Source organism: Pinus tabuliformis, chromosome 3_2 (assembly GCF_031772625.1).
Source record: "Pinus tabuliformis cultivar Carrire ecotype Pingquan chromosome 3_2, CPIR1, whole genome shotgun sequence".
In the NCBI taxonomy this organism is placed as follows: Eukaryota; Viridiplantae; Streptophyta; class Pinopsida; order Pinales; family Pinaceae; genus Pinus; species Pinus tabuliformis.
Window position 1 is genome coordinate 304,900,279 of NC_142302.1, and position 10,383 is coordinate 304,910,661.

At 31.2% G+C, this 10,383-nt stretch overlaps 1 long non-coding RNA gene across 1 annotated transcript; it reads left to right on the forward strand.

Annotated features, from left to right (window-relative positions):
- Positions 1 to 7,880: 7,880 nt before the first annotated feature.
- Positions 7,881 to 8,903, forward strand: LOC149180771 (uncharacterized). Its single transcript, XR_016257490.1, has 4 exons — positions 7,881 to 8,037; positions 8,150 to 8,185; positions 8,312 to 8,351; positions 8,453 to 8,903. It is a non-coding gene; the product is annotated as an uncharacterized LOC149180771 (long non-coding RNA).
- The last annotated feature ends 1,480 nt before the right edge of the window (positions 8,904 to 10,383 follow it).

Sequence of the window (10,383 nt, forward strand, 5' to 3'; positions counted from 1 at the left end):
GGTTTGTATGTTGCTATTTTATTTATGGTTATTTACATGTATCTCTATCACATGTTTTACCTTAACATTTGGATATAAGCCAACCTAGATCCATAGTAACTCTAGATCTATCAAGTGTCGAGAGGTATCAAATCTCTCAAGATGAAACTCTATTTTTGAGTGCAAAAATTGAGAAAAGGTTTGCAACTTTCGAAATTTGATCACTCGCTACACTTGATAGATCTAGAGTGAAGATGGATCTAGTCTAGTTTTAGTCGTGTTTGACCACAAAACTATTATCGAACATATCATTAATCTAATCATTTTAAATATGTTAGGCATGTCTAAGATTAATATGATGAGTTCCTTATCTTCTATATCATGCACATTGGAATTGTATTTGTATTGAATACCCAAATTCGAGCATGTGACTCCTCACACACATGAGACATTTGAACTTGAGTTAATTGATATATCTTATCATGAAAATTTTCAATGTGCAATATTCATACCAACGAGAGTTAGAGGTTGAACTTGGGTATATATATCTTTTAAACATATATTTTCATAGGGTTTTCTTCTGCATGTTGTACTATGCTTGAGTTCGTATAATATTGTTTTCTTTGTTGATATGCTCTTTTTTAGCTTTTCATTTCATATGTTCTTCATGCTCTTGAATTGTCATTTCCTTTGGTTTTTTTGTTGATTTCCTCTTTGTTGTGAATTTTCTTGTATCCATTTATCTTGACACTCATTAGTTGTCATTTTTTGTGCCCTTCTTTGTTGATATGCTATTTGATATTTCTTTGGTATGCTTATTGTTGTTCAATTTTTTCTTTCGTCTATTTTTGTTGTTGTTCATTTGTCATTTGTTGTGACTGTATTTTCTGATCTTCTCTTTGCTTCTCCCTTTATTGTTGACACTCCTTAATTATCGTTTCTTGTGCCTTTCTCTATCGAATCCCTCTTTGTTGTTAATTTATATTTAACATGGATCTAAGTTGATGATTAAGATGGATCTATGTTATTTGTTGTTCATTTCTATTTAATATGGATCTAGGTTGATGATCACTATAACTCAAAAATAAATTCACATCGTCAATACATTTTGCATACACTGAAATTAATGCACAATGTTAATCTAATTACTTTGAAATCAAAGCATATCATCCATTTATTAATATGAGATCATAAAATAACATCTACACTGAAATCAATGCATTTGATGTAACTAATCAAATATGATTAGAAACCAGCACATACATTGAGATAAATGGATCCTTAGTTGTTATTTCTTATTAATTTATCTTTCAATTTACTCTTTGTTGTTCGTTTCTATTTAATATGGATCTAGTTCGATGATTATGATGGATCTACACTTTTTGTTCATTTCTATTTAACATGGATCTATGATTATGGTTACTGTAACATAGAAATAAGTATAACTCGTTAATAATTATTTTGTGTATACATTGAAATTGATCCACATGGATCTAATTACTTTGAAATTAATGCAGATGACTCATCTAGTTACATCGTATTAGAAATTAACATTTGTATTGAAATCAATGCATCTAGTGCAAACAATCAAATATGATTAGAAATCAACATGTACATTGCAATCAATGCATCAAGTGCAATCAATCAAATAGGATTAGAAATTAACATCTACAATGAAATCAATGCATTAAGTGCAATCTATCACATAGGATTAGAAACCAACATCTACACTTAAATCAATGCATCTATTTTCAAAGAGAAAAATATTAATGTCAAAGTAATCTAAAGTTGAATTATGACCTTACATATGCATTTACCCCTTTAGTTTAGTGAAATTTACATAATTTTGGGTATATTGTTTTTACTTTATTTTGAGACTTTGATGGATTTCTAAATCCAACTTATTTTACCTTTTGTAAAAGTCTTAATTCCTCATCAACTATAATTAATAATGCTCAACATTATATAACTATATAATATTAAACACAATATTATATAATATTGTGTTACATATTATATAATATTTTATTTTTAACATTATAATATTATAATACCATATTCAATATAATATAATGGTATAATATTATATAATGTGTTTATTTATCTATAATTAATTAATATTTAATATTATTATATTATTATATTAAACCTAATATTATATTAAAGCTCTCCAACTTAATGCATTAATATATATTGTAATCTATTAAAACTAATCATATTACTATTAACCTTTAATATTAATATTAAGTTTAATAGTAATATTAAACCTAATATTATACTAAAGCTCTTCACCCTAATGCATTAATACATATTATAATATATTAGACTTAATGTTATATTAAAGCTAATGACAAACTAATGAAAAAGGATAAAGATGTTCACTCTAATGTATGCATATCTGCAAGTAAATTTTGATACATCTATATGGTAGGGTGGCTTGGCCTTCTCTCCCTTTCGAATAACACTAAAAGCACATATAATCCAGAGTCATGCAGGTGATGATGGAGTGGATGAAAGGAATCTTGAGGTCTCCACATTCTGTTTTGTTTAAGAGGTGGTTTGACCTATTTCTATGCTTATGTCTGTCATCAATTTTGCAGAAATATCTTACTCATCTATTCTTGTGCTTCTTGTTGACTCGAGAAGCCTCCATCATTCATTGATCCAGTCTCAAATTATATTGAAATTCTCTTCAGAGATTCATCTCATGATAATAACACCATATACTAATAATATTAGTTCCTAATAATGCAATACATCATAAGCATATGCAAAATTTGATTTTAGTGTTGAAATGAAGGGAACTCAAATATGATGGGTGTTAGATCAAAGGGGAGGTTTTTTGGATCACTACAGATACGATGGAGAGAGACATGATGACCCACTCAACTAAAAAATAACAATTTCAGTTTGATCTGCCATTGTTGAGATAGAAATATGGAAAGTATATGCGACTCCTACAGGTTTTCAAAATCATGGTAGTCTAACTTATAAACGATATGGAATTTTTCATGATATTTTTTTTGGTTAATTTTAATCAAAATCAGATAGAGATTTTAAAATATTTGAGTTTAAATTGTTTAATCTACATAATTGAGTTCCCCAAAGGTTTTTTAAGGCGCTGAATCCATTTATGCATTCAAAAATGTATTTTAAACAACAAAAAATTGTGAAATTTTATTGTCAGATTTTGCTGAATTCTGGTGAAAAAGGCTTTTTTTGTCTATAAGTTAGGCTACACCTTACAAAAATATCCATGATAGGACAAAGGAGAATTTCTCACTCTTTAGATAAATAGATATCATGGTTCCTCCATATTTTGAATCAAACTTCAAACTTTCTGAGAGGGAATTGATTACACTTTAGATAAACCATATAAGACATTTAACAAAGATAGGAGGCAAGAAAGGTCTACGAGAGAAAGGATGACACTAACTAGAGACCAAAAAACTAAAAATTACATGATATATAAACTATAAATGATATATGACAAAGATAATAAGCATACTAAGTTTGCATGATAGGGACTAGGACTTGTTGGAGATCAAAAAACCAAAATTCTCTAATCAAAATAGATTTTATGTATTTGCAAAGAACTAAAGCTATAACTTGGGATGATGATCAAGGAGACATCATGCATGTCTGAAAATGCTATCAGGATGCCTACTAGAAGAAATGAGGAGGTGCTAGAGTCACCATCATTTATGTCTTTTTTTCCTTTTGCTAAATCTTCTTCTACAGATAGTTTTTTCGTTGCTTGATGTGAAAAAATGTGCTCAGAGAGATATCCATTTCCTTTCTTGTAGTATTTTATAATGCCTCAAATATTCTTGAGAGCACATTCATCTCGAACTTCAAGTCACTGATAGCTATTACATGCTGTTGGAGTGAGCTATGAGTAGCTCATAGCTCCATAAAAGCCATGTCTATTTCAAATGGAGAAAAAAAAAACAAGAGCAAACTATAGTTGAACTCAATTAGCCATGTGGAGCTCCCAACCAAACCATTTGTCTAAATTAAATATACCACCATGGAAGAGCTATTACATGCTGTTGGAGTGAGATATGAGTAGCTCATAGCTCCATAAAAGCCATGTCTATTTCAAATGGAGAAAAAAAAAACAAGAGCAAACTGTAGTTGAACTCAATTAGCCATGTGGAGCTCCCAACCAAACCATTTGTCTAAATTAAATATACCACCATGGAAGTGTGGGAAATGACATAAGTAGTTAAGTCCTATGTCACGTATGCCTTAAGTCATCATGAGAGGGGAGGTGATGAACTAGTGCGCATGATACAAGGTGGTTTGCAGTGGCTCCAATTGATATTGTATTAATTAGACACTTATTTAATCATTGTGCCATGAGATTGGATGAATGACATATGTGTCCTTAAAATAAAAACTCTTGTTTTTCTCCATATTGATAACATGATTGGCATAATTGCGCCATTTGATTATGGTTCAATTTGACATGATACCACTCAACCTTGCATGCAAGGAGGGAGACTTTGATTTGGATTCGATAGATGATGGAATCTAATGCATTTGTTTCTTTAATCATATAGTTGATTATGAGTTGGGAATTGCCAAACAAAATTTATTGACCTATAGAAATGCCTTCAAGAAGATCATTGGATCTAGTGTGTTGTTAGTTAATAATCTAAGTTTCCAAGCAATTTTTTCTTCAATTGTCCCTTTGGGAATTATAGCACCCCCTCCCCTGTTGTTAAAAAATAAAATTCATGTTAAATATTATATGATTTAAAAACACGCAAAAATATTTTTTTTCATCATTTTTTATTTTATTTAGAAGATGTAAATTTTTTATTTATCACATTATTTTAAATATAAATTAAAAAAATATATATATGTTTTTAATTAATTTGAATTAGATATATAATTTTTAGAAATTATTTAATTTTGATGCTATTTTTAAATATTAGTAGTACACACATTACAATAAATTTAGTAACACATACATACACACACTCACACACACAAATGCGCACACACACACATACACAAACACACACATGTTTCACATTATGCACAAAATAGAAATACAGTTAGTCACTCGTGGGTGACTGAGTACAAGGGAACCCATCGTATCACCATCTTAATATCCAAATACATGTTCATAATTTTGTATTGTCTGTTAACAAGTATATAGAAAAAATTCATTCCTAAACTAGATACCCATGACTACTTATATATAAACATAAAAAAGAAGTTGATAATACCCAAGCCAAGGATCAACACATCTTTAGAACTCTTAATAGTATTCTCCTAGTATTGAATAGAAGTTTAAGTCTGAGCCCCACCCTTAGGAGTAATTGGGTTGGGTTGAATGCCATTTAATCCACCCTCCTCCTTTTGAGTGTCTTTTCCCTCAGAAACTTGAGTCAATAATAATATTTCAATTCCAAATACCCCCCTTACACATTGCTTCAAATCTACCCTCAAATATTCTGATTGTGTGCAACATTGTTTCCTAATCTACCTCGTTATTCTCCAAGGCTTGAGCAATGAGGATCTTTACTAGCCAATAAATTTTTGCATTCTTAAAAAAATTGGTTTGTGTGTGAATGAACAATGTCCAATACCCATACCCATACCCATCCTTGAACGTCTTCAAGAATCTAGTCCTCGGAAAGGATCAATGTTTTCTCTTACATTTCCTTCTCTAGCGTTTCCATTTCCTCCTCCACCACTTTAGATCATTGGCCATTGTATTTTTTTCTCAACCTTCCATGCTTTAATGGGATTGGAAGAATGTCGGGTGTCCCAAGGAAGAGGCTTGACCAACCTTTGCATTACACTTTCTCTTTCCCCAACCTCCATCCTTGCCAGTGCCATGAGCCATAGAACCTCTAATAACCTTTTTCACTCGAATATACAATTTCAAGCAAGATTGTGATTTTTTGTTGTTTAAAATACTTTTTGAATGCATAAATGGATTTAGCACCTTGAAAAACCCGTGAGACACTCAAATTCTACAGATTATGTTTGCTGGAATTTGGTTAAAATTAATCAGGAAAAATGCCCTAAAAATGGTCTTTATAAATTAGACTAAGTCTTTTTAAAAATCTCTACCAAATTTTGAACAAAATTAACCAGAAAAATTATTCCTTGAAAGACCATTTTGTCTATTAGTTAAACTAACAGATTTTGAAATGAGATTAAAATATATTACAAAATATTTTCATCAAATAAAACATTTACCTATTAAATATGTAAGTACTATTTTGAAATAAAATTAAAATATGTTACAAAATATTTTCATCCAATAAAACATTTACCTATTAAACATGTAAGTAGCCTTATTCAAATATGATGACCTTATATATTACTTAATAAACTACTAATTACCTGAAATAATAAAAATAATAACCTTATACATTAATTAATTAACTACTAATATTTCTGTTCTAAAATGAATTGGTATGGTATCAAAAACCGATAAACACTTGATTGCATGTATGAACTTGTCTCTAAAATCGTGGTGTTTATAAGGATCAGTTTATAATCGTAATAATGGAATCCAGAAAATGCCTCAAAGTGCACCGCAAAGAATCTGATTTGTATATGAAAATTTCAAATATTACGCTATACAATATGGCCCAAATGCGTTCAATTGAACTCACCGGCTCTGAAATTTGAATACAACTGTTTATTTAATTTCCCTACCGTTTATTTAAATCAATTATATTTGTTATTATTATTATTATTATTTTTTAATGCAGTAGAATTGGTAAATGGTTGCCTAACTTGAGTGGCTTTTTAGTTGGTTGACTTTGGTTTCGGTTCGATGTTAATATAAATGGTTGCCTAGTGGCTTTTTAGTTGGTTGACTTTGGTTTCAGTTTGATGTTAATATAGGAAGGTTAGTCAAAATTTTAATCAATTACAAAAATATGATTTCATTGTTTATTAATTTATATTTCATTGTTTATTAATTTATATGTGGAAAATGAAATATTAAATTTTATTATTTAAAAAATAATTTATATTTAAAAAATTAATTATTAAGACTCCCAAAACAATTTCTTTTTAAAATAATAATTACTCTTTTTCACTCTAAATTATTTACAATGAGTGTAGCATATTTATTTTTAAATTTATTTGGCATACAATTATTTAGTTTAACCTTGGTTGTAATTATCGTTGGTACACTTTTATATACCTTGTAATCTATGTCACAACGTTCATCCAACTTTAATCTTGAGGTCTGCATTTTGATGATTTTTTTTTTTTTAAGGTTTGGTGAACCTCATAGACATTGACCAAGTTTATAAATCAAAACTCATAACTTCATGTCACAACTCAAGCTTGTAATTTATCCTTATAGTTTTTATGTCGGTGATAACATTTTTGATGTTTACTAATGTTGATTTCTTACAATTTTATCCTATAATTCATTATATATATATATATATATATATATATATGAATTTAATGGCCAACTTCATCCGAAACTCGAACTCAAACCTAATCATTGTCGAACCCGAATTCGAACCCAAACCATGTGACATTGCTTGTAATGTGAGTAGCTTGTTGCGTGTATATGGTCATGTTTAGTTTTAATATTGCCTTCATTATTTGATAGCGTTAATTGGATCGAGCCATATCATAGGCGATTATAGTTACATATTATATTGTTATGTTGAGTAATGGCCTCCCTCAAGATGTTTCTTGAAGGATTTTTATCTTCCAACTGCAATAAATGAGAGGACTTGGATGATAGACGTGATAGGGATTAGGAAACCTTCTTACCATCATTGATGTGTGGGTTTTTGATCTAACGATTCTTGTCCTTTTCGGATTGGTTAAGGTAACCGCCGCCTATCCCTTTCCGCTCAGTTTGCTCATTTTCTCGTTGTGGGTTTTTGATCTAACGATTCTTGTCCTTTTCGGATTGGTTAAGGTAACCGCCGCCTATCCCTTTCCGCTCAGTTTGCTCATTTTCTCGTCGATGGTTACGAGGGGAGAGCTCTACAACTCCCTAAAACCCTAACTACTTGATTTCTCTAGATGCATGCAACTGATTTTCCTGTACAGGTATGGTTTTGTTGATGCTTTTAGCGTATTGATAATTTGATTCCTCTGCCAAGGTAGTTATGAGTCCGCAGTATAACCCTCCTGTTTCTCTCCACGACACTCATGTCTACAGGGGTTTTCAATGGAACGGTTAGCTCTTATGCCAGCGGTAACCTGCAGGAACCCTAATTCTTCAATAATGAGATATATACATATATAATTCTTGTTGCAATTACAAAGCGACGTTCGTTTGTGTCTGCTAGTTGCTGTCACTGATAGTTATTGTTTGGTTCAGTGAGGAATTCATCAACACTTCAGAGGAGCAAAGTACTCAGGTACTGTTTTCCTGGGCTAGTCCTTCTCTTAATATTCTTCTCTAGGCACAACATTTTAGAAATCATCTTCTAATTTTGGGTCTCAATTTTTTTAACTGTAGGTGATAGGTTCAGTGTCATGGTTAAGATTGGAGTTAGGATTCAACTACATTTGCGTCCTTCTAGGTTTTTAATTCCTTCCTTCCTACAAGTTCTCTGGTCGACCCTTTTCATGGCTAGTTGTAAGGCCAGGTTAAGCAAGCACAACACCATGTCGTTGATTGTTATGAAAGGGTTTCTCTATAATTCCATCAAATGAGACCAATTTAGCTATATTTAGGTTCTGCAGTAGATTTCGACTCAGTGTCCTTGATCGTTATGAAAGGGTTTCTCTATAATTCCATCAAATGAGACCAATTTAGCTATATTTAGGTTCTGCAGTAGATTTCGACTCAGTGTCCTTGATCGTTATGAAAGGATTTCTCTATAATTCCATCAAATGAGACCAATTTAGCTATATTTAGGTTCTGCAGTAAATTTGGACTCCCTGGTAGGGTTTCGACCTGAACCTTATGAACTTAACTATGTCATTTTACATGTAATTACATTTTGAGCAACAAATGTTATAATGTTGCAATTGTTATTATACAGCTCCTCGTAGGGCCTTGAATTATAAACACCTTACCTTGGGGTTTTCCTCCAAGTATTTCCAAGTATTTATGGTTATGTAATTAACAATGGTTGCATATATAGGTTTGTACATATCCATGATCCTGTTGTGATTCTTCGATGTTCTGTAATTACATAGTTGTAAAAGTGAATGTGGTTATGTACTTCCTTACTCTTGACTTTTAATCCATAAATATATATTTTTTTGCAGAGCTTGTGTTTTGTTCTTTTGATTAGTTGATTAGTGCATATGTTATGGAATAGCCTTCACGGGTCCAATGGTATACTTTTAATATAATCAACGGTTTTGGAACAGTTTTAAGCTTCCGGTTCTCACGAGCTGACTTGGAACTAAACTAGGCTTGAGCACTTTTGGCACAAAGATGTTTATTCGACTTTTATTCTTCCGATTTTATACATGCGGTCCCTTAAATTTCAATTTTTCCTTTGTTGGAATTCATCTTACCATAATGAAAACACTTGTGCATTGATGGTTATAGTTTCTAATAGTATTGCTGTAAGGGGTATGTCTGCTCAACTTATTTATTACTCTTTTTACGGTTTTACTTTTTTTCCAGTTTGATTTTAAACTTATTATTTACTTCAGTGTTCTATTAAATTATACAGTCAGTCCAAGGTTGACAGGACCTAGTTATTTCTGGGACCTGTCTCGACCCACTGGACTTAATGGCCTATATTCTTCAGAACAAGGACTTTTCTGTTCACGAGCTCCAACTTGTGGGTACAGAACTAACATGTTTGTAAATTGTTATCATAATATTTCTAGCTTCGAATACTCCCAATACTCCTTGTTAGATTCTCTCATAATTACTTCGTGTTTATCCAACCTTTCATCAATTACAATTTAATAATACTCTTCATGAGTACAAGTTTCAGATTTTCTACAGGTTCTTATCAAGTACAAATCACTTTTCTTTCTATTTGAAGGCCCCGACTTACAAAATCCTTTAGGGTGTAGGGAACCCAATTATTTTATTTGATACACACAACATAAAATTAAGAGCATGCACCCAAATTTATCGACCCGCTGAGTAGTCAACAACATTTTCAATAAAACATTTCATACTTATCAATCCCTTATTGCCTACCTATATAATGACAATCTTTCCAAAAGAAAATTCTTATTTTATATCAGTCATAGAAAACCACAATGTTTACAAAATTCACATAGATTCCAGAAGGTAATTTCACTTATCTGTTTAGTTAAGGTTGTCAGGGAATTCAATTTGGGCGAAGACCTCTCCACCCAACCAATGAGATTGGAAATTACGTCCAATTCTCCCCCCAATCCTTTTCAATTTCCAAGTAGTAATAAACAATGATTTGTTCTCTATCCAGTCTAGCCAAGAACTCACAAAATTAA